The sequence below is a fragment of the Lissotriton helveticus genome, chromosome 1_1 (genome assembly GCF_964261635.1).
Source record: "Lissotriton helveticus chromosome 1_1, aLisHel1.1, whole genome shotgun sequence".
Classification (NCBI taxonomy): domain Eukaryota; kingdom Metazoa; phylum Chordata; class Amphibia; order Caudata; family Salamandridae; genus Lissotriton; species Lissotriton helveticus.
The window spans coordinates 1,405,384,545-1,405,412,232 of record NC_136057.1 but is presented as its reverse complement, the minus strand read 5'-3'; the positions used below and the strand labels follow the sequence as shown (position 1 = coordinate 1,405,412,232).

At 40.9% G+C, this 27,688-nt stretch overlaps 1 protein-coding gene across 50 annotated transcripts in view; it reads left to right on the top strand.

Annotated features, from left to right (window-relative positions):
- NFIX (nuclear factor I X) overlaps positions 1–27,688 on the top strand; it is a 5,476,577-nt gene that overhangs the window by 1,816,613 nt on the left and 3,632,276 nt on the right. For all 50 annotated transcript variants that reach the window (XM_078684524.1, XM_078684487.1, XM_078684527.1 and 47 more), the window contains 2 exons: positions 1,762–2,134; positions 20,696–20,814. The gene's annotated coding sequence lies outside the window, so the exon portion shown is untranslated. The remainder of the gene's footprint in view (positions 1–1,761; positions 2,135–20,695; positions 20,815–27,688) is intronic.

The following is a 27,688-nucleotide window of genomic DNA, read 5'->3' as shown; positions in this document are numbered from 1 at the left end:
CGTAAGCATCTGTGGTCTATGACATTGTGAGAAAACGTAACTGTGTATTTGTGTTGCCTTAACAGGAATGCCTCCGTACACGTGTATATCACAATTTGCATGAATATTTTGCATAGCCGAGTTTTAATATTGTTCTTGTATTAACCTGAAGTGTTTAGGTGCCTTACCATGCATGCCAAGTTTCATGTGTCTCAAGGGCCTTAAGGCCATTTTATTTGAAGTAATCCATTTGCACATTTTCTACATATCATTGTAAAGCGTAGTTTAATTTTAATTGTTGACAAATAGAAGCTTGATTTTCAGAAACCTAGTGAGTTCAGTATGTTTATATAGTATTATCTATGTCTCATGGACTTTTTGCATTCTCTCATATGAAATTATCTTGCCTCCTTCTCATGGTCCATTGACTTGAATCAAGAGACAAATGTATATAAAACCTCCAAACTTGCATGCATTTTAGTATTACATGCTGAAACTATCTTTTTGAGTGAAGGCTCCGGCCAGTTGGAATGACCATTGTCAAGTGTTATTTTTCTATGCCACCTGCTTTTTCTCCCATTTAATGCGTGTTAGACTTTACGCCTCCCGACGTGTTGTGTTTTAGTTTAGAAGTTGCTGCCACCACTAGCGAATAGAATGTACCAGGTACAAACAATAGATATACACCGTCTGCCCTGCAAACTATGTCAAGTTAGACCGATTTTTTACATAAAAGACTCATCATCCATTCATAATTTTAACATTCATTCACATGTGGTAGCATGTGATAGATAATTTCTTACTTTAAAATATGTATTATTTAGCAAAACATTATAATAAACATTTAACTTTTCACTTTTGAGTTCTGAGGAACTGTATTATTTTCAATGCATGTTTAAATATATATTTTTTGAAAATATGTATAGATTATGGAACCAAAGGTTTAAACAATATTCACATTGTTCAAAATTGTACATGTATGTATTTTGACATTTTATAATATGTACACCAAACTTGTGTGAACATATAACATTTACGCATTGCACTCATATGTTGCAGATACGTCCATGAGCCACCCCAGGCAAGACTGAGGATACATCAGTGTAATTAATGTTTGTACAGACCATTTCCTATCGTAGAAACCGTGCAAGAAAGGCTGAACTATACCACCATTGAGGCTCTTGCACAACAATTTCAGTCTGAACGTTTGCAAGACATCTAAATTCAGACTGCCATCTCACCATTTTCTGAAGATTGTGGCACTATTACATTTCTGTGCTACTTAGTCCTTCCAGTACACAATTTGCAACTCAAATAGGATTTAACAGCCAACTGATTCAGATGTTTACATCTTGTTCCTTGCTGGGTTGCTCAGACGTATGAATAACTACATCCAATTTCTAAAGTATAATGCTACACTGAGCAATATCAAGGCCTGGTTCTATGGATTGGTTGGCATCCAGATGTGGTTGGTGCCATAGATGGAACCCATCTTACATTGGTGTCACCTCATGACCACGAGCAAGTGTACTGCAATGGTAAACATTTTCACTACATCATTATTCAGGTGGTTTGCATAGCAGATCTCTACATTTCTGGTTCCACCATGCCTCGCTAGTGCAATGCAATAGATGTATACCAAAACTGATGGAAGATGAATCACCAAGGAGGCCTAGGCTTGTTTTTAAGGTTCAAACATGTTTATGTTGATTGTTGTTGGAAAGGTCTGCCTTTCCTAATTGTAATTTCACTTATGGTTGCTTTTATGATTATGTTTTTCAGGGGGCGCAGCTTATAAAAGTCCCATCTGGCTTTTAACCCTCTTAGATACCCAACAATGCCAAGGGAAGTCTGCTTCAGTGAGGTTTGTGTGCAAATGAGGGTTAATATGGAGCAGGTTTTTGCACCGGTTCAGGTGCCAAGACAAAACCAGAGGAGCCATCCTCTACTCTCCTGGCAAGGTCTGCCAGATTGATGTGTTATGTTGTATGCTTCAGAATATTGCCCTGCAGAGGAGCATTCCTTTCAGCCCAAATGACCATTACCAGTGGGAACTCGAGGTTGATGTTGGTGGCATGCATCAGCAAGTTGACAGTGATGAGTATGAACGCAATGACCTTAGGCATGGACACATTCAAAATATGTTTGCCATATGGTAAGTGACTGTAAGGCAAATGACATTTATTTATATGCCCTGTGGATGTATTTTCTTTAAAATTTTATGCCACTAGTCCTTAAATTAAATTTGAAATTGTTCTTTTATCCTTATAATAAAAGCGGTTTTGATTTTCAAATGTGTTTGATAATGCACTAGTACATTTGTAAATAACGACGAGCATGCTATATGAGAAATTATTTTTGACAGCTGTTGGTGTTTGCTTATCACAAATTGTATTACATTTACTAATGACAATGTAATGTTAGTTACAATCCTGCTTATATTTCTGCGTATTCCACCCTAGGCCGTCTCATCTTGTCTTCTACTGGGTCACAAGCAAGTTGTAGGCAGATACTTTCAAACTTTTGCACAGATACAGTTTATAAATAGGGCTGCAGTGCAATTACCTGACCATAGGTGAAATGGTTCTGAAAAATAGCAGTACATGTCCTATTAGGTGTTCCTATTGTTAAAAGAAGGAGGCTAACGCTATGTGTACACTTTTGCTATTTTACTTTATACAGTTTACAAACATACATTGTAGTGTAGTTCCTATATTCCCAATAGGCTCTGCGCATTGGAATAACATAATCGATAGTTTAGACGTAGGACTGAGGTTGACTAGGTCTCTATTGAATATGTTAGACTTAATTATGAAATGCCAGCTAGCTCCGAGGTCACTAGAAACTTTCTCGAGTAAACAAGAAGGTGTTAACTTTCCTGAATAGACAAGAAGGGTTTAGTTTCTGACAACCGCATAAACATGACAACTTTGCTCCCTCCAGAATAAGGAGTATATCTTCAGAGTCACGGAAACAATAGACAGCTATTTCACTCAGTCAATCGTGCATGCTTAGTTTCACCAGGAGTGCAGAGAAATAGAGAGAAGGGCGTTTTCAATAAAAGTGGTTATTTATTGAGCAGTCTTCTTTCTCATGCAAGAGAAGTGAATTGCCACAATTGCAATACTTGTCATAAAGTAAAGTGCGTACAGTAAAAGGAGTATTATGAAATAATACTGTAAAAGCATGTATATGGTTTCTAAGCCATAAGATACTTAAAACGGATAAAATACATACAATGATAAAAGTTGACTAAACGTGCTCAACTGGTGCTTCTAAAATACGCCTACCCCGGTGTACCTAACCTAAGCCTAGTACGTGGGAAGGAGTAAGTGAGATATAGTTTTAGTTAAGATAGTGTAGCCAAGAATCTGAATCAAGAATTCTCTAAGGGTCTAATCAGCTCCGTACCTTGGTTATAGAATGAAGGAGGTCTTGTATCTCTTTCTCAGGACTCGATCTCCCAGCAACCCGCAAGGGTGACTGGAAACACTGGAGCTGTATTTCTCGGCAGGAGAAAAGACAACGTCTCTCTCAGTGCGTCAATGAGAGGGTCGGCTTCCTTCGGCACTCGTTTCAGCAGGGCGTCGGGTAAGTAGATAGCCAATCTGCTCCAAACCATCCTGTGTTTGCTAAGGCAGATGCTGGTATATTTATACCTGGAAGGTGCCGAGTTTGACGTAAGGTTGGACATAAGACGTCACTAAGAACTTGCAGTTCTTTCAGGACTCTAGGAGTTCTTGGACAAATCAAAACAGAAGCAGGGGGAATTCCCGGGCTGCTGGAGGCTTGGTTTGTTTTAAGAACGTGTTGTACTTTCTAGGAGTCTATGGGAGTAGCCTTGCCGTATTTGGACTGCATTGGCTGTGACTAAATATGGATATGATTCTTATGCCTTTATAAGGATATGATTTGTTATAACCACATAAGGGCATACATCGGGAATATTTAAATAGGGTCCTAGATACGTTCACAACACCCACTCCACGTATAATGTCCATCATTACTAAATACTAAGCAATAATAAACATATAACGATGCATGTGTTTTCCAACCCACCCCAAAATACATAAAATGCACTTGAAATGGTATATACACGGAAAATGAGTATTATACTGTACGTTTTCAAGCAGTGGTATCATTCAGAAAATGCATATATGTACGTTGGCTGAATGACTTGCGAAAATTACATTTATGAAATGGCTCTTAATGCAGAAGAGAAGGTCGAGACCATTTCATCACATATTTATACAAGACTGTACATGTGCTAGAGGCCAAGTCAAAATATTGTCTCTAGAGATACTAAAAATAGAAATTCTGTTCTCTGAGAATAGTTCTACTTTAAGCAGAGTATCATGTGCCCAAAAAAAGTAAATATTTTGGGAACGGAATTTTTTTTCGCTTTCAGGGAAGAAAAATAGTTCCAATGTTTTGTAGAAGTTCTGTTTATCAAAAACTGAAGGCTGAATTCAGAGTTCAGGGAATGCTGTGTGCTCATGCTTTGTTTTCAAAAATTATTCTGGTTGTTAGGGGAGAACATAAGTTCAGATAGGCTGGCAAAGAATTTGTCTACAACAGTAGGGGAAAGTTGTACCAAATCCCAAAAAGTAGCAATAGTGCAAATGTGAGAGTCATTGCCATCATCGATGTCTGGATCGTCAATGTTCACAGAAGTTTGTACCTGTGTGCCGCTTTCATCTCGTACCTCATCGCCACCTAATCGTAATGGTGAGGTCTCAACGAATGCCGTCATCAGAATAGGTAGCCGCTGGGGACAACGCGTTGCATGAGCCGTTACCGAACCAAGCAAAGTATCGATATCCAAAGGTACTGCTGATGGTAGTGTAAGACCGACATCCAACACGCATTCTTCTCCGCATAGCAGGCATCGTAGAACAGGTAAGATGCAATCTTGTCAGATTGGTCTGAATTAAAGAAACCAGGTAGTATTCAGATCTCTTAGCTTCGCCAAGCCGAGGACCTTAGTAATCCTTTCTCGGTATCTCATTGCTAGGATCGTTTCTTCCATTGTTGCCTGGGTTTTGTCTGTGACTTGACTTGCCATATCGGAGCAGAAGGAACAAAAATAAAATTTCTGCTACGAGTCCCAAGATGAGAGGCAGGCCGCTGAACACCAAGTGCACGAAATTCGGGAAGATGCTCAGGACTGCTTCAATGGGTGCTAATAGTCCCGAAAAAATTGTCTTAAATACATGTGCGATGCCACTGGTAGCTGACATGTTTAAGATTTGACCTAACATTTCTACGAAATGCACGGGGCAATTTGTCAATAATAGTGTATGTATCTCTGCCGCTGTCCTTGCAACTTGCAGATCATACATTTCTCTAGACGAGGTTAAAGGCACAGTTGTCTGTAAAAGAATAGACTTCATTCTGCTTAAAGTATCAATTCGAATAGAAGAGATGTTCAGAGAAGGCCATATTGCTGCCTCCTTGTCTGGTTTGCTGTTTGGATACAATACTTGCATACAGAAAATGACCCTGGAAGTAACGCTCACGAGATAGGCCGTTCCTGGCACCATGCCACAACAGCTGTGGTCACTTATTATAACGTAGCTGCCGTTGGAAAGCTGTCTGAAAAAAGGCTCTATCTGTGTTGCAGGAGTGCAGTGCAGGTGACATGAAAGGTTATTTGATGAACCTTCGCAGGCTCCATGCAAGTTAATACCTTGACACAGAAGTGTACCGCTTAGGGATTTTTTACAGTTGTTGCCACTAAGAAATACCTTTTTTTTCCCTTCACTATAACATCTATGTGTATAAGGTAAATTCCAGGTTGACTTGATGTATCATTTACCCAACCTTTCATACAGGCCTGCTGGTATATACTTTTGGCAATATTGAAATGAAAAGTCGTTATCGGAATTGTAATTGTACCATGTATTATCCATTCAATGACAGGTCGTTCTGACATTGCCAGTGGTAATTTTTCTAGTTTTTCAATGCTCAGCACTGTATAGTCTGCTCCTTTTTGTGCCAAAGAGATTTGTTTATCTGTAAGGTTAAAGATAGAAAATAATGACGTTGTGTTGATTAGACGCCATGGCACTTAGCCTGAACTGAGGTTTTGTAACGTCCAGCCTAACTGTTCAATAGAACGTAATTGGGACTGGTCATGTTGTAACATTAGCATATCATGTTCTATTATGTTAATAGCAGATGATACAATGCTGTCCAGTGAATAAATTCTGGAGGACAGAGTCGTTAACCCATTGTCCACTACAGACAGTGATTTTTCCAAATTAATACGATCAATTTCCCGTATTTTTTCAGCAGTTTCAATTTGCATTACGTTCCAAGCTTCGTTGTAAGCAGCGTATATACCGGCATATATGAAACATTTTTGACGCTGTTTGCGAGGTCCCAATATGAATTCTCGCAAGTCAGCATCTTCTTTAAGTAAAGTCAAGTTTCGCTTAATTTCAGGTAGTGTGGATTTCTGTAGCCACTCCAGGCATGGTTTTCCTACACTGTATATTGTAACTATCCCTGGATGTTGCCTCTGGGAATATCTTGGGTCTGGCCTGGTTTGTTTGAACCCCTGTGTTTTGTTCAGGAATCTATCTTGACAGTTATTAGTATCTGTGGGCCAGATCAACCATTTTTTCCAATCAGGATGTGTTCTGTTTTGGTGTAAAATATGGGATACGTCTATCTCCACATCTGTAGTGCTATTACTATCAGGTATGAGCTTTGGAATAGACGGTTTGTTTAAGTCTTTCATCTTGGCTAGGCCAAGACAGGTTGTTTGTTGAATGGTGTCATTCAGGAATATTATCTGTTCTGGGATCATGCAGGCTCTGAATAATGATTCTAAACCTTGTACCTGCCAGTCTTTTGTACCCCTGATGTTTTTTGTCTCAATGTTGTTTTTCCAAAATTCAAAACCAAATGTAGACATTTTTTCATAACATTTTTCAGAATAAATCAATTTAGTATTTGTCAACATATTTTTCATTCCTGTCTTATTTAACATTTTGAAATAAAACGTTTCTGGATCAGTGTTGTTAAACCCTGAGAAGTATGGGAATTTCTCAAAAAATGTTTTCGAAATGCTCTTTGGCGGTGTTGGACAATGTTCCCATTGATTATAAGTAAAAACATTTCTAGGATTAGCAGATTTATGCAAATAGTGATGCCCATAATTATTAAAACAGTACATTTCTTCATAATTTGATGAACCTTGTAAATAATCATGTTCTGTAAATTTTGCTGACATTTCTAAATCTGACATCATATTATTTATATTTTCAAAGTCCCAATCATCAGAGAAAGTACTTGGTGATACAAAGTCACTTAATGAAACCTTGAAATGGTGTGGATATTTCAAGAGTTCAACCGGGCCATAGATTTCGTAATCAGTTACGTCCCATGCTACACCACCAGGTATAGGAATGGCTGTGATGTTCACTGACGATAGTTCTCTTTTTTCAATGTGAGAAGATCTGTGAGGCTTTAGGACCAAGTTGATGTTCAGACTTGCTGTGTCCGTTGTACTATATTTTCCACCAATAAATCTACCCAAACTTAAAACCAAGATGAGCCACAGAAGGAGGAAAAGTACACCTAACACAATCCATAATTCAATCCATGGTGAAATCAGATATGTTTCTTTGAGTTGATGAAAGAGTTCATTCATTTTTTTCTTTGAAAGTTTTAGTTGCTGGCGTTTCTTCAAGTTCACTTGGATCATCAGAAAAGTGATCGAAATTGATGAAGTAGCCAGATGCGGTTCTGTCAATTGTTGGAATTGCTTCCGGATTGTTATTAATCTTTTATTCTGTATGTTCAGAGGCTACATCATTGTAGACTGGTGTTTCTTGACGAACTGTTGCAATTTGGGTTTCAAGAGGCATAAGTTCCATGGCTTTGTTGCATAGTCCTTTTTTATTCACTGCAGGTTTATCAAAAGTGATTAGTCTTTCAGTTTGAACCTCTTGGATTGTAGCAAGGTTTGATCTTCTGCTACTTCTTGGGAGTAGTCCACTGGGCCTACTACTTATTATTGGCCACATGATTGTGGTTTTACCAGGTCGATTGATACAACTCTGTTCTCCTTTTTACCAGCAAGTGGCGGTAGTACTACTGATCTTGTTCCGCTGACAGCTAAGACAGGTACTGCTTTTCTGTAAGAAGGCCCAAATTCCTTCTTCACCGCGATCTTTTCTCTGACCAGATCCCCAATCTTTGGAATCCAGACAGGTCCTGCTGGGACAGGGGTTTTTTTCTTCAGTGGTCGTTGGCTTTAGCTTTGTGTTACTTAGACGTCTTCTTGTTTCATTTAAGTCCTGTAAAACAGCCAAACGGTCTTTGATATCAAAAGTTTTTTGTTTCACCACTGAAGTCTGACAATTGAGGTCATGAATGATCAGTCTAGTACCAAACAAATGTTCGTAGGGAGTGATACCTCCTAGAGAATTTCTTAGCAGATTATTAAGACTACGTTGGACACTTATTAGATGTTTGACCCACCCGTCACCCGAACCTAATACCCTCGCTGTTATAGATTGCTTTATGTCACGTTTTTTTCTCTCCACTACCGCATTTCCCTCGGGATGGAATGGACTAGAGTACCGCAATGCAATGCCCATGCTGGCCATGGCCTCCTTGTAAGCTCGAGAACTAAACGCAGGACCCTGGTCAGAATGTAGCATGCCAATTGCGTATGTGCGGATAAAGACTCGCAAATCTTTTATAACAGTTTTGGCGTCAGCCGAGCGCTGGGGCCACATCCAAATGAATCTCGTGCAGGAATCCACTGCGACCATGATATATTTATAGTTGCCATCCCTTTTTAAGGGACCACAGTGGTCCAGGTAAACACATGCTAATGGTTTGTCTGATATTAGAAGGGGCGTCTGTGCTGGTCGTTTCACTGTAGATACTTTCATTCTTTGGCATATTTCACATTCTAGAACATAGTTCCTAGTTTGTTTTCTCATGCGCGGCCACCAATATCTCTGTTTTAATAATGATACTGTGGCGGAAACACCAGCATATGCAGAAGCGAGCCCTTCGTGTGCCGCTAAAATTAGTCCTAACCTGTGTTCCATGTTTGGGATTGCTCTATCCCCCACTCCAGGGATTTCAGCAAAAGGAACATTATTCGCATCAGTTTTGTATGAGTACTTTACTGGAAAGCCTTTCGGGAGTGTCTTACCACTGTCTTTTACTGAAGCACTGACAGCCTGCATTATTTCACTGTCTATTTTTGTTTTTGACCGGGTAATGGCAGCTACGGAAGCCGTTTGCACAGCTGCCTTCGCGGCCTCATCAGCCAATGAATTTCCTGCAACGTGAACGCCATCACGTTGATGACTCAGTGTATGAATCACGTGAGTCTTTTGTACTTCTTTCTGTAAGAGAACTACTTGTTCCCAAAGCATTTTATGCTTGATTGTGCCACCTTTTTCATCTTTGAAGCCGTATTGAATCCAGTTCTGCAAGTATTCATTGTAAGACTGGACGCAGTAATATGAATCGCACACTATTAGTGTGGGGAATTCGCGATCGGTATTTTCAAGCGCCATCTTAAAAGCCTGTAGTTCAGCTCGCTGAGCTGTACAGTCTCCAAGTGATTGAGTTTTAGTGACCAACGGTCTAAATTTTCCTTCGTGCCAACGACCTTTAACAATCGCGCACGCAGCACTATATGCCTGTTTACCCCCAACTGCGGGTTGTGCTGAACCGTCTGTATATATTATACAGCCGTAGTGTTCAAGAGGCAGAATTTCAGTTGGCAGAGGACATTCATATTCGTATTGGAGAAATTCTTGTGTTTTTAAGTTAGAGTCAAATTCGTATACTACGTCTGATGCAGCAAGAGAATTAACCCATTGTATCCATCTCGGATGTAAAGCTTTAGCATTGGGAATGCTTGCTCTTGTTACCGCTTCTAGGGCAGGTACTGGTGTAACGATTATTATACGTTTACCTTGTGCGAGGGCTCTTTCTTTTGCTACAGCAGTTTGAACCGCAGTCAGCATGTTTTCAGTAGAACTGAATTTCATTTCAGCTTGTGTGTACAAGTGTGATTTGTAAGCTATTGGTACCGTTTCTCCCTCATTAGAGGTCAGGTAGGTGAATCCGCATCTTCCTGGGATGACTCGGATTACAAGGTTGCGTTCGTTTGCGTGTGTTTGCAGTTTTGTTTTAGTTAACATATCTCTTTGTAATGAACGTAAAATTTCTGTGTGTTTCTGAGTCCAATTAATTGGTTTGAAATCAGGTTTTATTAATTCGTAGAGAGGTTTAACCCTCTCTGCATAATTTAGAGTGTAAGTTCTTCCGAAATTCAGGAAACCTAGAATTGATTGTAAGTTTTTCAGCGTTTTTGGAGCTTGGAGGACTGCACAACTTTCTAAGAAGTTGTCTGCTAGGCTTTTGCCTTCACTTGATAACTCATATCCCAAAAATAGGACAGTGAGGTGGCAATTAGTGATTTTTTAAAGTTGAATTTGTACCCTTCAGCTGCGAACCTAAGTATTATGGTGTTCACTCTTTTCAAGTGTGTCTCCAGGTCGTTGTCTGTAAGATAGATGTCATCAACATAAGATAATGCCTCATCATCATGTAGTAACTCTGTTACCCTTGCTGAGAATAATCCTGGGCTATTCTTGAATCCCTGTGGGAGACGACAAAATTGTTAATGAGCCCCCATACTGGAGAAAGTGGTCAAATACCTGCTTTCTGGTGCTATGTTTTGACAGAAGAAGCCATTTGAAATATCTAATGTCGTTTTATATTTTTTGCGCACGATGTTATTCATTAGTGCTGCACTATGTGAGTTTTGTACTGCAAATGTTTTGCAACAAGAGTTTAGGTGTCTATAGTCCAAAACTAGACGATATGAATTGTCTGGTTTGGAGACAGGAAACAAAGGATTGTTCATTTGTGAGGTGCATGTGTCAATCACCCCCTGATATTCAAGTTGATCTAAGATCTCCCTGACTTGTTTTTTAGCTTCTTGCTTAACAGGATACTGCCTCTGTGCAGTAGGTTGATTTTTTAACAGAATTTTATGGTGAGGAGAATCCTCATCCCATCCTACATGATTTTTATATAATGCAGGGGCTTGGGCCACTGCCCATTTTCTAGCATATGTGTATTTTTTATGAATTGGAATGTGATTTGAGAAGGCAGGCATAATCATTTCTTCGCCATGTGTGCACTCCCTGACAAACTCTGGTGGCCAGTCTTTCTCTGCTGGAAGGATATCATAACCTTTAGATAGGTTCTCCCAAAAGATACCTCTTATTTCCCCTTCTATACGTAATGTTATTTCGTATATTTTATGGGGCACGCTAACTCTGGTGTCTGCAGTTTCCACCTGAATGTATTCATTTGTGTCCACTGTCTCCAGAAGATTCATCATGATCTTGCGAGCTATGGTCACTACTGCTGCGCTGTCTAGCATTGTCTGGGCCCATTCTCCGTTTTTCAGTTGTGTCCTCAGAATCCTCGGCATGTTTTATTTTAATACTAGCTACCTTCTTTTTTGAAAATTGTAATTTTTTACTTTGATGAGCAGGTTCCTTGTCTTTGGACTTGACGTGCTCTTCTTTGTGTTCTGACCGTCCTCTTCTTTCCGATTTCTGTGAGGAAGTCTGAAAAGATCGAGAGGGACGTGTATCAATATCTTGATATCTGTCAGGTTTTCTTAATTTATCCCTATCTCTAAGGTTGTATCTTTTTTCTCTGGGAGTGGTTTGTTTATTACCCTCCCACCTCTTTTTTGGAGTATTGAGATTATTTTTAATAAATGTTTTTTCAGGATTTTCAGTTTGTTGGGGTTTTAGTGGTTTCCCACCCAAACTATCTCTACCTAGTTCGTCATAGGATTTTTCAGTTATTCTGGCAAGTTCAAAAGGTTGTTCTGCTATATCTGTTGCTTTCTATTTCTGGCGGTAGTTTGTACCGTCAATTGTCAATTGAGCTAATTCTCTATATGCTTTTGTTAATTCTTTTAGTTTAACTAAAAGTTCTTGGTCTGACATTTTTTCAATGTCAAGATGTGGTGTATAGCCGGCTAGAACTGGCCATGTGGCTCCTGGTCTACCTAGTGGACCGAGCCTGGTGAAGTGATTTTGATGTTTTAGGGCACCATTAAACCAGAGCTGATGCTCTTGGTATGTTAGTGGAATTTAAACGTCCTCAAAAGGAGCGTATTCCGTTGGAGATTCCCGTACTTTGTAGTAGTGAAACTCGCGTGTCACAGCAAGTGCTGCTGGAAAGTCCAGGAATAGAATACCTCTGTCTGCCGATATTCATGGGCCTCTACCACAAATATGACTGTACCACCTCTTGGCGATACTTGATTTTTTATAAGTTTCATAGTTATAGTTTTTCTTACATTGACCGGGATTATTATAGCCTCCTGGTCATTTTGTTGGAGAGTTGTGTCTTCCAACAACAGTTGAGCTGCTAATGCTTCTCTTTCGTCGTCACTTTCCAGCATTTTACTGACTGAAAGTTTTGTTGCAGAGCAAGTTTCAAGGAAACAAAGATTAGGTGCACATTATTTTGGAACACTGTATCCTTCAACGTTGTCTAAACCAAAAACTAATACATAGGATTCTCATCCTACTAAGTTCTGGCGGATATTAAACTTTTACCCACTCCAGACGTCTATTGGAGTTTTTACGGGAAAAAGGGGTCTGTGTGAAAAGCACGACTGAGTTACTCTAGTATCTAGCGTTAGATTATTGCCTTACCAAACGTTGGGCGCCATGTAGTGTAGTTCCTATATTCCCAATAGGCTCTGCGCATTGGAATAACATAAACGATAGTTTAGACGTAGGACTGAGGTCGACCAGGTCTCTATTGAATATTTGAGACTTAATTATGAAATGCCAGCTAGCTCAGAGGTCACTAGAAACTTTCTCGAGTAAACAAGAAGGTGTTAACTTTCCTGAATAGACAAGAAGGGATTCGTTTCTGACAACCGCATAAACATGACAACTTTTCTCCCCCCAGAATAAGGAGTATATCTCCAGAGTCGCCGAAACAATAGACAGCTATTTCACTCAGTCAATCGTGCATGCTTAGTTTCACCAGGAGTGCAGAGAAATAGAGAGACGGGCGTTTTCAATAAAAGTGGTTATTTATTGAGCAGCCTTCTTTCTCGTGCAAGAGAAGTGAATTGCCACAATTGCAATACTTGTCATAAAGTAACGTGCGTACAGTAAAAGGAGTATTATGAAATAATACTGTAAAAGCATTTATATGGTTTCTAAGCCATAAGATACTTAAAACGGATAAAATACATACAATGATAAAAGTTGACTAAACGTGCTCAACTGGTGCTTCTAAAATACGCCTACCCCGGTGTACCTAACCTAAGCCTCGTACGTGTGAAGGAGTAAGTGAGATATAGTTTTAGTTAAGATAGTTTTGCCAAGAATCTGAATCAAGAATTCTCTACGGGTCTAATCAGCTCCGTACCTTGGTTATAGAATGAAGGAGGTCTTGTATCTCTTTCTCAGGACTCGATCTCCCAGCAACCCGCAAGGGTGACTGGAAACACTGGAGCTGGATTTCTCGGCAGGAGAAAAGACAGCGTCTCTCTCAGTGCGTCAATGGGAGGGTCGGCTTCCTTCGGCACTCGTTTCAGCAGGGCGTCGGGTAAGTAGATAGCCGATCTGCTCCAAACCACTGTGTGTTTGCTAAGGCAGATGCTGGTATATTTATACCTGGAAGGTGCCGAGTTTGACGTAAGGTTGGACATAAGACGTCACTAAGAACTTGCAGTTCTTTCAGGACTCTAGGAGTTCTTGGACAAATCAAAACAGAAGCAGGGGGAATTCCCGGGCTGCTGGAGGCTTGGTTTGTTTTAAGAACGCGTTGTACTTTCTAGGAGTCTATGGGAGTAGCCTTGCCGTATTTGGACTGCATTGGCTGTGACTAAATATGGATATGATTCGTATGCCTTTATAAGGATATGATTTGTTATAACCACATAAGGGCATAAATCGGGAATATTTAAATAGGGTCCTAGATACGTTCACAACACCCACTCCACGTATAATGTCCATCATTACTAAATACTAAGCAATACTAAATATATAACGATGCATGTGTTTTCCAACCCACCCCAAAATACATAAAATGCACTTGAAATGGTATATACACGAAAAATGAGTATTATACTGTACGTTTTCAAGCAGAGGTATCATTCAGAAAATGCATATATGGTACGTTGGCTGAATGACTTGCGAAAATTACATTTATGAAATGGCTCTTAATGCAGAAGAGAAGGTCGAGACCATTTCATCACATATTTATACAAGACTGTACATGTGCTAGAGGCTAAGTCAAAATATTGTCTCTAGAGATACTAAAAATAGAAATTCTGTTCTCTAAGAATAGTTCTACTTTAAGCAGAGTATCATGTGCCCAAAAAAAGTAAATATTTTGGGAACGGAATTTTTTTTTCGCTTTCAGGGAAGAAAAATAGTTCCAATGTTTTGTAGAAGTTCTGTTTATCAAAAACTGAAGGCCGAATTCAGAGTTCAGGGAATGCTGTGTGCTCATGCTTTTTTTCAAAAATTATTCTGGTTGTTAGGGGAGAACATAAGTTCAGATAGGCTGGCAAAGAATTTGTCTACAACAGTAGGTGCCGAGTTTGACGTACGGTTGGACATAAGACGTCACTAAGAACTTGCAGTTCTTTCAGGACTCTAGGAGTTCTTGGACAAATCAAAACAGAAGCAGGGGGAATTCCCGGGCTGCTGGCGGCTTGGTTTGTTTTAAGAACGCGTTGTACTTTCTAGGAGTCTATGGGAGTAGCCTTGCCGTATTTGGACTGCATTGGCTGTGACTAAATATGGATATGATTCTTATGCCCTTATAAGGATATGATTTGGTATAACCACATAAGGGCATAAATCGGGAATATTTAAATAGGGGCCTAGATACGTTCACAACAACATAAGGCAAACAGAACTATTTTAAATTCTCATGTTTTATGGCTGTAGAAGTTATCATCCTGCCTCTATTTTGAGTTAATTGGCAAGCATCCCTACTCCGAAAATTGTCCCAAAACCAATGCCAAGGACAAGCAGTAGCCAAATCCACCATTGCCACATGGCTGGTAGACAACTCTAACTGCGCCTCCCTGACAGTGCTTAAATTATAAAAAAAATAAGTGTTGGGACCCTCGTCAGGAGGGACTGCAGCTTGTACCACTCTTTAACCCGGCCAGCGCTGCCAATTGCAGTATCGACACAACTACTAACCATCACACTCTGACATGTGTTAGTCATAGAGTGATGCTAGTTTAAATGAGTTTCATCAAAGGTACCTGATACATTTGGTTTGTGTGTCAAAGTCTAGAAAGTCGACTTGATGGTGTCAGTTGAGTAAATCTGTTGAAATTTGTTGCTAGTTCTGACTGTGCTTGAGCATAATGTGTGGGTAAAACATGAGGACAGCCTAGTGTTTGGCTAGTGTCCAGTATTTCCATTGATAATGTATTTGGAGGACCAATTGGTATCAAAATGGAATACTGACTTTATATCTTCACCATAGTGGAAATATTATATACCTTGCATTGTAAAATTCCTATTTTCTTTGTCATTCTGTCTCAAACAACTTTTAAAATTTGAGTCTGTACTTCAAAATATTGTGTCTTTGTTGCAGGGTTTTATGTAGGCATGTTTGTACATATTGCTGATGTTTTTCTTGCCTATAAGTCCCTAGTAAATTGTATAAATTTTACCCAGGGACTGGACGTTTAAATGCCACCAGTGGACTGCAGCATCTATTTTGCTATTCACTACAGTGGCAGTGCAAGCATGAGTTCAGGCCTACACTAACTAGCTTGAATATATCAGTGTAAAAAGTGCTATTCAAGCTGGACAAATACACCCCTTTGACATGTCAAAACCTTCTTTTTAAATATCAATAAACCATCCCTATGTAGACCCTGTAGCACACAATGCACAGTGCTTGGTATTTTTCACTGTGGTAGACCTTGCTGTCCGATGTAGAAAACCAGAGTACAGATTAAAATGCTATTACTGTATCTTGGGAATCAGTCTTGCTAGAAAAAGTATTAATCAATAATATTAACAGTTATTAAAAATCCAACTCAATGGTGATGTCGGATTTTTAATAAATTTGAAGGAAAAGTAACTTTTCAGCCAGCCGGGGATTACGATTTGAATAGGTGTGAAAAAGGTGAAATGTCTTCCAGGAGCAAACAATAGGCTGGCCTAAATGGGCAGAGATGACTCCTCTGAGCCTCACAGATTATGCATGGTGGGGGCTGTGGGCATCCTTTTTGATCTTCCAGCGTCAAATGATATTTGACAGGTCTGCTGGGTTTACATATATCACACAGTTCCCACTTGAAAGGCAGAGAACAGAATACAAAAACACTTCTTGTGTGTCTATTGTCTGGTTGCTGAAGAATCCTGTTTTGTTCTGCCAGTCTTTTGTCTCAGGGTTTACTGGGGTGTACAGTGGCTGCCCCAAACTAGACCTTAGTGTTAAATGTGGGAGGATACTAGGATTATCATAGTACACCCCAAGTTTTGTATGGCTCAAGACTTTCGATATCTTGAAAATGCCCAAAGTGGGTAGGGTTGGAACAGGAAGCATTTGCCCCAATTGTTAGAGCATGCCCAGAAGTCATTCCCACCCACCTGATCGTGCCGTTCATAAATGTGGCACCTCCAGGCACCCACTTCTGGACACATCTTGACCTAAGGATAAACAGACGAGAACTGGGCCTGTGGTCTGTGACCTGAGAGGAGAACTGAAGGACTGAATCTGCTCCCTTTTGTTCCCAAGACAAAGAGGTGGACTCCAGAGGTTCATAAGGCTGACCTCCTGTTCAAGTTACAGGGATACAACAAGCTAGAAGGGTTTGTTCCTGCAACTGCCCAGCTTACTAGTGGCATTGAATACTGGGCTGGACCCTTCTGTTGGCCTCTTCCTGACACCCTGCAAGCCTCTAAGTACCTCCCCAAAAGTCCTCAGGGCTTTAAAAGTGTTCTTCTGTAGTGGATTGGGACTGAAAGGACTCTGACTACCAGACTCGCAGTGCCAGTTCTGCGGCCGCCCCATAGCAAGTTGGACCGTCCACCGCTGATAGGGCTATTCAATATGCAAGGCTGGTCCGCTGGGCATATTTCGAGTTTCCCCACCGCCAGCCTTTTCATGGCGGGCTCACAGCCATGAAAAATCTGGCAGTGGGGAAACAAAGGCCCCCGCCGCCATGGGGATGCATTCAGTAGGGTACATGCATGCACCCCAAATTCCTGCATGGTATGGGCTTCCCAGACTATGCCCTGCTGGAACTTTTTTTGTGTTCCCATTGCGGTGCCTTTTTTCAGGGCATCGGCGTGTGAACAGCAAAAGAAAAGCCCGCCAGACACAAGTTGTACTTGTAATCTGGTGTGTGGTCCCTGCACGGCTTTGGTGGTGTTGTGCTGGCATAGAGCTGGAGCAACACCGCTAAAGTCATAATCGGGGCCTTAATCAGAAGATAAAATCTTTGACTAGGACGAACCTGGTTGGTGTATCGACCCTATGCGCCATTGTGGTCAGCGTCAGATTGCAACTTGGTCCTGGTCTACCACGACTATTGACTATCATTGGTGATTTGTGCTTTTTGGTGCTATTTCTACGTAAAACTTTAAAAAGCATATTTATAATTCCACTTTTTATTTTTTAAACAAATTTTTATTCTGGCTTTTTGCACATCATACAATACATTTGCAGTTGTGCGACTCATAATCTACGATCGTTCGGGTTCAACAAACATTGAGATTTATTTGCGGTATCCCCTCATTAACAAAACAATTCCGCCCCCCCCTCCCTCTTTGAGTCCCTACTTATGCTTGTATATAGCATATCTTGTGCCGGGTTATAATGCTTTGTTATAGGGTGTGAAGAGACAGGTGGGTCATGGAGCACCACAACAGAGACCATTTCTCTCTCGTTCTCTTTATCGCCTGGGATAGGCCTCGCTGTGTGAGTGATCTCTCTGGGTGATGCAGATGGAGTGTCAGAGTCCGAATTTCTGACCATGTGTTCCACTTAGGCTCTCTGCTGTAGCCTGTCACGGTCTTAGGCCACCTTTCTTTCCTGTTAGCAGGAGCTTTGTGGCCTGTGTTTTTCCCGCACTGTAAATAGAGCGTTAGTTATGATAGTCCCCCACTCTTTGGGTTCTGCGCTCCTGCCGTTCAGTTCATCTTGCTTCTTCCCCGTAAGTAATTGGTCCCTTCAAGACCCATTTGGGCCATTCCCTTAGTAGGGGGTGAGGGCTCAGGCCTCCTGCATCCCGTCCGTCTCCACAGGAACAGAAAAGCTCAGTGCCCCAATTGCTTCAGTGCCCCAAGACAGCAGTAGCAGGCAATCTAGTTTCTTCGGTGCAAGCCAGCGGATAGGGGACTAACACCGCTGCTCGTTTACCCCCTCCATTTCTCACCGCTCTAGGAGTGCCGAACCAGCGCCATCTTGAGGTCAGGCACAGGCGGACTCGTTCCCAGAGCCAATTCCCGGAGGGCTTATCTTCCACTCCTGCAGCCGCTCCCTGTGCCTTGCTGTCCTCCCTGCCGTGGGACCCACCTTCAGGTACGTACCCCGTAGGGCAGCGGGCCTCCTTCCTGTCCCGGACTCGTAGGGGCAGTTTTGCTCCTCATTGGTTTGTAGCAAGGCACATTGGCCTCCCCGATAGTGCTCCAAAGAACTTCGCCTGTGTGGGGGGGAGGAGCGAAGCTATCAGCCCCCGCTACTTATTTCCCCTTGTACTGGTTATCCCCTGCTGTCAGCCGCAGGCTCCATTTGTTTCGTGGTACCTCTCGATGCAGTATTCCAGCAGCGGCTGCGGCCTTCCGAGCCCGCGCTGATCGCTGCATGCCTTGTCACCATCTGGCGGCATCTGGCGATTTTGGCGGGGTTTTCTCACTCCTTCAGGGGGCTCCTGTGTTCGTTTAGCCCTCTGGCAAGATTGCATGTCATTAGAGTCGCTCACGGTCCATTTGTCCCATGGTTTTCGTTTCAGTTTTTGCGGAGCGCTTGTGGATTACATCCACTCAGCCATCTTGGTTGGCCACCCCCCCCCCCCCTCAAAGCATAAGGTGGTCACAGTTGTGTAGCGATGTGTTTTGTTTCCTATTTTTGGGGGGGGGGGGCATCTACTTGCAATGGAAAATGTAAAAGTGAAAACTTACCCATTGGACCAGCATGCCAAACCAGACTTGCTAGCTTTGGTGATGCTTTTTTATTTGTGTAGTAAAGTAGAGACAACAAGGGTTCCTATGGATCTACTTATGTGATATTATGTTCCTATTAGGAGGTAAATGCAGTCCTCATGAAAAGACAAATAGTATACAATCAAGGTGCTACATATAAAAAGAAGTGATATGGTGCAGTGCAGTAATATCGACCAATTAACTAACGACTCGAAAATATAAAGGCCTTTGAAGTTATTGCCAATTAGAGAACAACTGTGGTATTATTCACCATCCTCAATACTCAATCAAAATTAGTTTTTTACAGTCCAAACCCATGTGGATCTTTGCCAATTTCACCCATAGGCAAATAACTTGTGAAGACGGGTCTTCATCAGGACAAAAAAAGAATGCACCCTCCAGCAAGTGGAAATGTATACCACTGACACAAAGCAACACTAAAAGCGATGTGCCTTCACTTGAAAAACAGCAACCTGCGGTTCTACAGATCTCCAAGATAGCTGTTCTTTATTTGTGTATCTTCTTCTATTCCGAAAATATTGGGCTTTTGAACTTGAGTACATTAATATACATTCTCTCTTCTACTGATCACACTTGCTGAGAGCGGTGTTTGATACTGTGGAAGCTCTTTTTCCAAGCAATATTTCTGTGGAACGAATAATAACGAATTAGAATACTTTTTATGTTGGATTCAATACGCAAATGATGAGTTAACATGATTACAGTTGAAACAAGTTTAATATGATGTATGGAAAAGTGTTTACTAATAAGATTTAGTTATGTCACATTTATGCAAAAACGTAATCTTTGAAAATATGGTGCTGTTTCTGTCCTTCACTCATATTCACACCCTCCCATCATGTCTCCCTGCACAACTTCTCTCTTCACAAGCTCCGCAGAGCAAATACAACTAATGTAATGGATTATACCTGCAGTTTTGAATTCAACATTTTCAATGAATTTCCTATTGTTCCCGATATGTTGCAACATCCAAGGTCTTTCTGTTGTAGTTCCACTATGTAGACGGGTCCAATACAGTTCTGTGAATTCATATTGTTGAAATGTTTCATATTTTGTCTGAACATCTCCAGATGGCAGTAGCAAAGAAGATGCTGGGTGCTTTCATAGAAAGGGATAGTGCTGATGTGTTAAGATAATTTAAAACTTCTGATTTGCAAAACAATTCTTACTTATAATCATGCCATGATGAATCTGCTGTTTTAGCTATTTTGATATGCAAGAGTTATGTAAAAGAACCTCTTGATTTTGGTGGTATGCTATAAGAAGTTCCAATTCTTTCAGGGATGCAATCCAACCATTGCCTGACTTTGCTGTTCATTTGGAACTTAGGAGTGATTTCTGATTTTTGACTACTCTGTAATAACTCTGTTTTTGAGACTTTACAGTATTTATTCTGTATCGCTTGAACGTGAGATTTCTAAATCATTTCTGTAACAAAACTCTTTACATTTTTCCTTTTTTCTTGAATCCAGTTTTTGAGTTATCCGATTTACTACTCTGCTGACTGATGTGTGGAGGGTGCATTGTTCCACAATTATTTCAAATGAGAGAACCGTATGAGAGAAACCGTTCGGGCTTCCTAAACTTTGAGGTAAGCTTATTGTACCCATAAAACCAATGTAAAAAGAAAGACTTTCTGTATTAAACGCCCTAGTTCAGTCTATCAACTCCTGTGATATAGGTAAGATGAACAGTAAACTATAACAGTATTAAATTACAGCATTGTGAAACAGTCTACCTCATGTAAAATATGCAGGAGGAAAAAAATAAAAAAGACGTTAGGCCATGGTCTTTCTTCAGGCTTTTAACACAGCATAGACCTGTCTCAAAGGATCAATGCAGCAGCTTAAACGTGAGGTTCTATGCACAGAACCGTATGGTGTGTGAGGTCAGGTTCAGAAAGGAGAATTCCAAAACCATGATGTGATTGGCTAGAGAGCGGGAGATAAAGTGATTTTACCTAAATTACTAAATTGCAATTCGAGTGTTGAAGATTGTATTAAAACCATGTTTTCAGGGTTCAGTGTTAGCAATTTAGCCACTAGAATCGGACCATGTTCTTTTTGTTCATTGCCTGTCTTGCACAAGATTTCTTTGTTCAAGGTGTCATCTTCCTAGTGCTTTAAGGGTAGTTTGGAGCAGATACTCAAACTTGTATGTAAGAATCGGACCACACTGGCAGCTGTGCAGGGAATCCATACTGGCACCACAGATGTGGAAGCATCTAGAAAAACAGGAAGATGTTACATCTTATTCTGAGGGATGTTAAAGAAAAAACATAAGGATAAATTGAGGAAGAGTGAGTGGCTTCAAATGCAAGACTGGCGTACTTAGCACTAGAGGTACATCTACGATTGTCAGCATCCAAAGCACTACCCGTGAATTGAAAGCCCGGAACCCAGATCACAAAATACATGATGGCTGGAACGTGAGAATGGAAGATAAAAGGGGTTCGGAAACACTTGGGTAGAGAAGTGGACAAGTAAGATTATTGACACAGCAATGGTCTGCAATGGGAACGTGAAAAAAGGTAATGGAAGAAGAGGGAGAAGGGTTGGGCGAGTGGGTGTGGGAGGGGAGAGAGGCATCGGCCAGATAGAGTACGTGGGAGTCATACTAAGAGACAAGAGACGGAGTTAGCAGGAGTAGGAATGACTGGAAAATGTGAGGAGCGTGAAACAAAGAACAGGCAAAGGGGGGAAGAGAAAAGAGAACACATAGAAGAATACTTATGTTTTACATATGAAAATATTTTAGGGAAAGGGAGGGAATGGCAGGAGGTTGTCCAGAAAAGTAGCAGAAGATGGTGAAGTATTTATATGCTCAAGAATAAATAGAGAAATAGAGATGGATAATGGCGGGGCGGCATGAGATTTGACTTGAGGTACGAATAAAAGCATGAGATAAGAAATACAATGATTAAAAGATGGATAAGAGATGAATGAGAAAGGGAGCTCATTAGTAAAATGAAATGTAGCCAAGACTTCGGGCAAAATGTATGCATGGTATGTTATGGTTGTTTTTAAATAATTTAATGTAGCCCTGATGGAATAGAGTGGTGGGTGGGATGCAAGTGAGTGAGGCACAGAGAGGTTGATGAGTGCAAAACGGGATTAGAGAGAAAGAAGATAGCTTAGAGTTGAACGATTGAGAGATTGTTGAGATACTAACAAGGGAGCTCAAAGGAGAAGGGTGAAAGAGAAAAGGATGATAGAAGGAGATGGACGAGGGAGAGACGAGTGAGAATGATGAAACTACTACCAGGTTACTCTTTTATTCCAAATGTTATACATTTCCGTTGTTGATTTCATTACAAGAACGGAGGCTACATTATGCATTATTCCTTTACAGCAGCTTACATCACAATATTAAAAGGTTCCAGAATAGAACAATAGTAACACATGAAAGGAATAAGCCATCAACAATCTGCCTCTTTTAAATGCAGCTCCAACCAGATAAGTTCATTTTCCTTCATTACCATTATTCATTTTTATCTCTATTTTGAAGTTCCCTTGTGTGTGACTTAACCCCACCCCCTTCCTACTGCCTCTATACCGATCTCCAATTTACAGAGATTTCCCTACACCCCCTTCCCTAGTCCCATCCTTGCGTGACTGACCAGATTAACCTGCCTTTACTTTCAGCCTATGTACTATTTCTAATGTTTGAATACATTTAAAGATTTTTAGATGTTTAATCAAACCTTAATATTTTGTTTTTTGTGTAAACGATTATTCTTCAATTTCATCCTAGTTCTACTTCCTCATGCCATAATGAGCTTACCTAATGTCTTCGTTTAACTCCTGTTTTTCACCTCTTTCCACCGATGCAGGCGGCGCACTCCAACGCGGCTCTGCATTACTACTTTTAATTATTTCTGATTTTATCCGCAAGTAGGTATTGTTTTACAAACGTATTCATAAAAAAGGGGATTTTAGCAGAAAATCCTCATTTAACTGGCCTTTTCAACATTCTATAACAAAATTAATTATAATAAGAGAGGAATTATTTTCTTGACATTTCTTCATCTATAAACCTTGTCACTATTTTTAGGGAAATCCTCCCTAATTATCTTTCATTAAAGGGCTTTACCACTTTTTACAAGTTAACATTTCCTATATTCCAAGTCTGACTCTGACTCAGTCAAGGCTTCTGCCCCTACTCCTAACATAGACAACGAAGCCCTGCAAAAAATCCTTCATAAGGAATTGAGGTCCTGCATGTTTGAGACCTTAAGTCAGATCATGTCCTCTAAAAGGTCACTCTCTGATGAGGCCGAAATCTCAGAAATTCCAAAACTCTACTCTGACAAGATCACTGAGTTAAGGGATAAATGACTTAAGAAAAGTAAAAACATTGATAAGAGAAATATAGGAGGTTCAAGCACCTCATCAATTCATGGAGGTCTTAGCACCTCAACTTCTAATGGAGGTCCTCGCACCTCAAACTCCAAAGGTGCCCCTAGCGGCACAACCTATCTGGGTGTCCTTAGCGGCACAACTTATCTGGGTGTCCTTAGCGGCACAAAACATCTGGGTGTCCCTAGCGGCAAAAAATATCATAATGCTCTTTACAATATGGGAGATAACGAATCTAATGATATAGAATCCTCAGGCACACCTGATGAGTATGTCCTTGATCTTGATGATCAAGAATTTTAGAATCCATAAGAGGAACTCCCATCATTCTCTAAGGACATTGTCCTTGACTCCTAAGGGGAAACAATGTTTCCCCCATTAAATCTGAAACACCCAAGAAGTTCTGAGTGGTTCCCTCAGGACTACGTTGCAAAATTCATTAAAAAATGGATAAGAAACCTCTTAGAAAGGGACACTTGTAACATCCTTAGAGCTGAATGCTCTAGACCTTCTACTGAGGATAAAAGCTGCTATACCCCCAATTTGGACCCTGAGCTCACTAAATTTCTATTCAAACTTGGATGTGATCTAAGAAAAGGGATAGAAAAATCCCTGAAAGGGTGCCAAGACCGTCTTCTCGACGTACTGGGACCATCAGCCAGAATCCTAGATTCCGCAGAAGACAGCCACATCAGTGGCACCCCTCTCAACGCCAATCTCAGGGGATGGAGCCAGAGAGCATTAATTCTACTCGGTAATGCCAACGCTAGCATTAATGCAGAAAGACAGAGTTGTTTTGACTAAAATGAATCCAAAACTAACTCACATGGCGGATAAAAAAACCTCGCAAAACCCAAAAGGTTTACGCTTTGGAGAAGACCTCATTAAATCCTTGGGGAAATACGTCTCCACTTTCGCCTCCCTGGACCAGGCACCGCAAAATATGTTCAGAGTTTTTAATCCTAACCTTTTATGGCGGGCCAGAAGATGGGGCCTCTCTGCGTGCCACTTCAATCAAAGGCCATTTCCAAGATCCTGTGGTTTCAGAAGAGGGTTTCAGCAGTACAACGTGCCTCAATTCTACCACCAGAGAATTAGAGGCCAACGCATCAGAGGATTTATATCCTTTGGAACCTTCATCTCAAACAACCCTGCAAGTGAGAACTCTCTCCCCTCTCCCTTCTCCTTCTTTTCCACAGAAAGTGGATGGCAGACTCAAATACTTCCTTCACAATTGGAGATTGATCACTCAAGATCCTTGGTTCTTAAACACTGTCAATGGGTTTATGATAGATTTGACTCAGATACCGTTACAAACTTTTTTCCAGAGAGACATGCCTCTCTCTCTCCAGAGCAACAAAAAATAATAGAGGAGAAGATCTCCTCCATGCTTCAGAAAGGAGACATAACAGAGGTCCCATTAGAAACTTTAAAATATATAAGCACACTCTTTCTTGTAAAAAAGAAAGACAACGGTTGGAGACCTGTCATAAACTTAAGAGAACTAAACAAATATATGGTTTACAGACACTTCAAGATGGAGGGCATCCATCTCTTGAGTGATTTACCTCTAGAGGGAGATTGGCTAGTCAAACTAGACCTAAAGGATGCTTACTTCACCATTCCTATGGCCGAATCCCACCAACCCTTTCTTCAATTTGTCTGCAAAAATCACGTTTACCAATTTCAGGCTCTCCCCTTCGGACTCTCCTCTGCCCCTTGGTGCTTCACCAAGGTCATGAGAGCTGTTGCCTCATCTCTAAGAATAAGGGGCATTTGTTTAATCATTTACTTAGACGACATTCTTATAATCTCTCAAGATCCTTCACAACTAGCCAAAGACCTGAAGACTGTGATGGATTTCCTAGAAAGATTAGGATTCATCATAACCAAAGAAAAATCTATTCTGTCCCCTTCCCGATCTCTGGAGTTCCTAGGTTTCACAGTAGACACATTGAAATGTCTCCTTTTACTACCTTCAAAAAAGATTACCAAAATCAGGAAGGAAATAAGACACGTCCTGGAACAGCAAGACTTATCTCTGAGAGAGCTAGCCAGACTTCTGGGTCTCCTCTCCTCCTCCTTCCAAGCCCTCAACTATCAGGCCCTCCAAAGGGTAAAGGCGAGAGCCCTAAGATCTGGCCTCTGGTACGGAGATCAGATCTGTCTGGATCAAGAAGCCAAATCGGAACCAGCCTGGTGGCTCAAGAACCTAGATGCGTGGAACGGAAAAGCAATCTTTGGTTCAAAACCAGAGTTTGTTTTAGTATCAGATGTGAGCCTTCATGGCTGGGGAGCTTGCCTTCTCAATCAGAACACTTGTGGTATCTGGTCACAAGAGGAATCATCTCACCACTTAAGTTATTTAGAACTAACAGCTGGGCTTTACGCTCTCATGAGCTTCAATCACTCTCTCAAGGGGAGGTCAGTCATTCTAGAGATGGACAACATGTCAGCGGTAGCCTATATAAATCGTCTGGGAGGCACCAAATCTGCGGACCTCTCGAATCTAGCAAAGAAACTTTGGATGTTCTGTCTGGAACATAAGATCGCTCTCAGAGCGGAATACCTTCAGGGGAAATCTAACATCTCTGCAGACAGTGTCAGAACCCCAAAACGGAATGGTCAAGTGATTTCCACTCTCCAGTGGAAATGCCGCAAGAAAAATAATGTCCATTTTCCTTTGCGCAATGAATGGAGGGTACTGGTTCACGATATGAACCTCAAGATGGCCGCCGCTAATGATTGTGGTTTGGCGGTCTAGTTGTTTATGGTTATGCAGGTGCGTCAAGGATGTGAGGCGCGCGAACGCCAACTGCCTCGCACTTCACCTGAGATTTTGCCGAGTCCAGTCAAGTGTTCCAGAGTTCCCGTAAAGTTTTGACAAGTATTAATGTTTTGCGCATTTGAAGTTCGTAGAGAGATGAGTCCATGAGTGCAAGTATTCCTAAGTCTTGAGTAGAATTTACCTGATATCAGAAGCCTTCCAACAGTCGTCACAAGGCCTCCACCGGCAGCAGTGCACTCTAAAGAAAGGCAGCATCGGGACAACAGTCGAAGAGGAAAAGAAGAGCCAGATAAGTCATTGAGTTTCGCAATAAACATTTGAACACTGCTTACAGTTGATGATGGATATTTTGAATAAGAGATGAAAAGACGCTTACCTGTGCAAGAGTTCTGAATAAACTTCTGAGAGAAGAAAAGAACACGCAATATGAAATATAGTTACAGGATTTAGAGTATTTTTATTACACTTATAGAGCAGAGTAGCATTTAGTCTTTAGATAACTAAAATAGGAGTTAGTTACGAATAGGAAAAAATAGGCACATATAAATTAGCGTAGGTAGTAGTACTAACTGAATATGAAAGATGAACAGTGGTCGAACATTTAAAAAAGAGGTAAGAGTCTAAACCTAAGAGTTATAGAAAGTCAGAGAAAAACAGAAGTTAATAATAAATCTTGTTAATGTAGTTTTCTGCAGAAAGAATAGAAAACCCTCAGAAAGACGTAAAAGAAGAGAAGCACATCTCTGGATAATATAGGTAAACAAGTCCATAGAGCAGAAGTCAACAGAATAGAGTAGTGTAGGAATTTGAAGAGTAATTTATCTGTTATCGTTACTTAGGTTTTCTCTGAATTCGAAGTCTGCAGGACGGACTAGACAAGAGAAGCCGAGGAAGAGTTCCAGAGCAGTCTCTTCTACCAATTTTCTTATTTTATCCACTCCCCCTTCCCCCTGGAGGGTTTCAGAGAGTCAAGTTCTAAGACAGGCTCTAGGGAATCTTTCAGAGGGAGTTGGGAACTATCGTCAGAGCTCCTGAGCAAGTCCCCAGCCGGGAGAATAAAGAATAATCAACTTCTGCTCCTGCGCAAGTTTCCAGTGGTAAGAATTCACTTAGTCTCTGACAGACAGGAACTCAAGATTCCTGTTAGATCACAGCAATTGGAAACTGAATGTTTCCATATTCAGTACCCTAAACAAGCTCGGGGGCCCTCTAGAGATAGACTTATTTGCAAGCAGACTAACCTTTCAACTGTTGAAGAACTTCAGCTGGATGCCCGACCCGGGTACTCTAGCAGTCAACGCCTTACTACAATCTTGGAA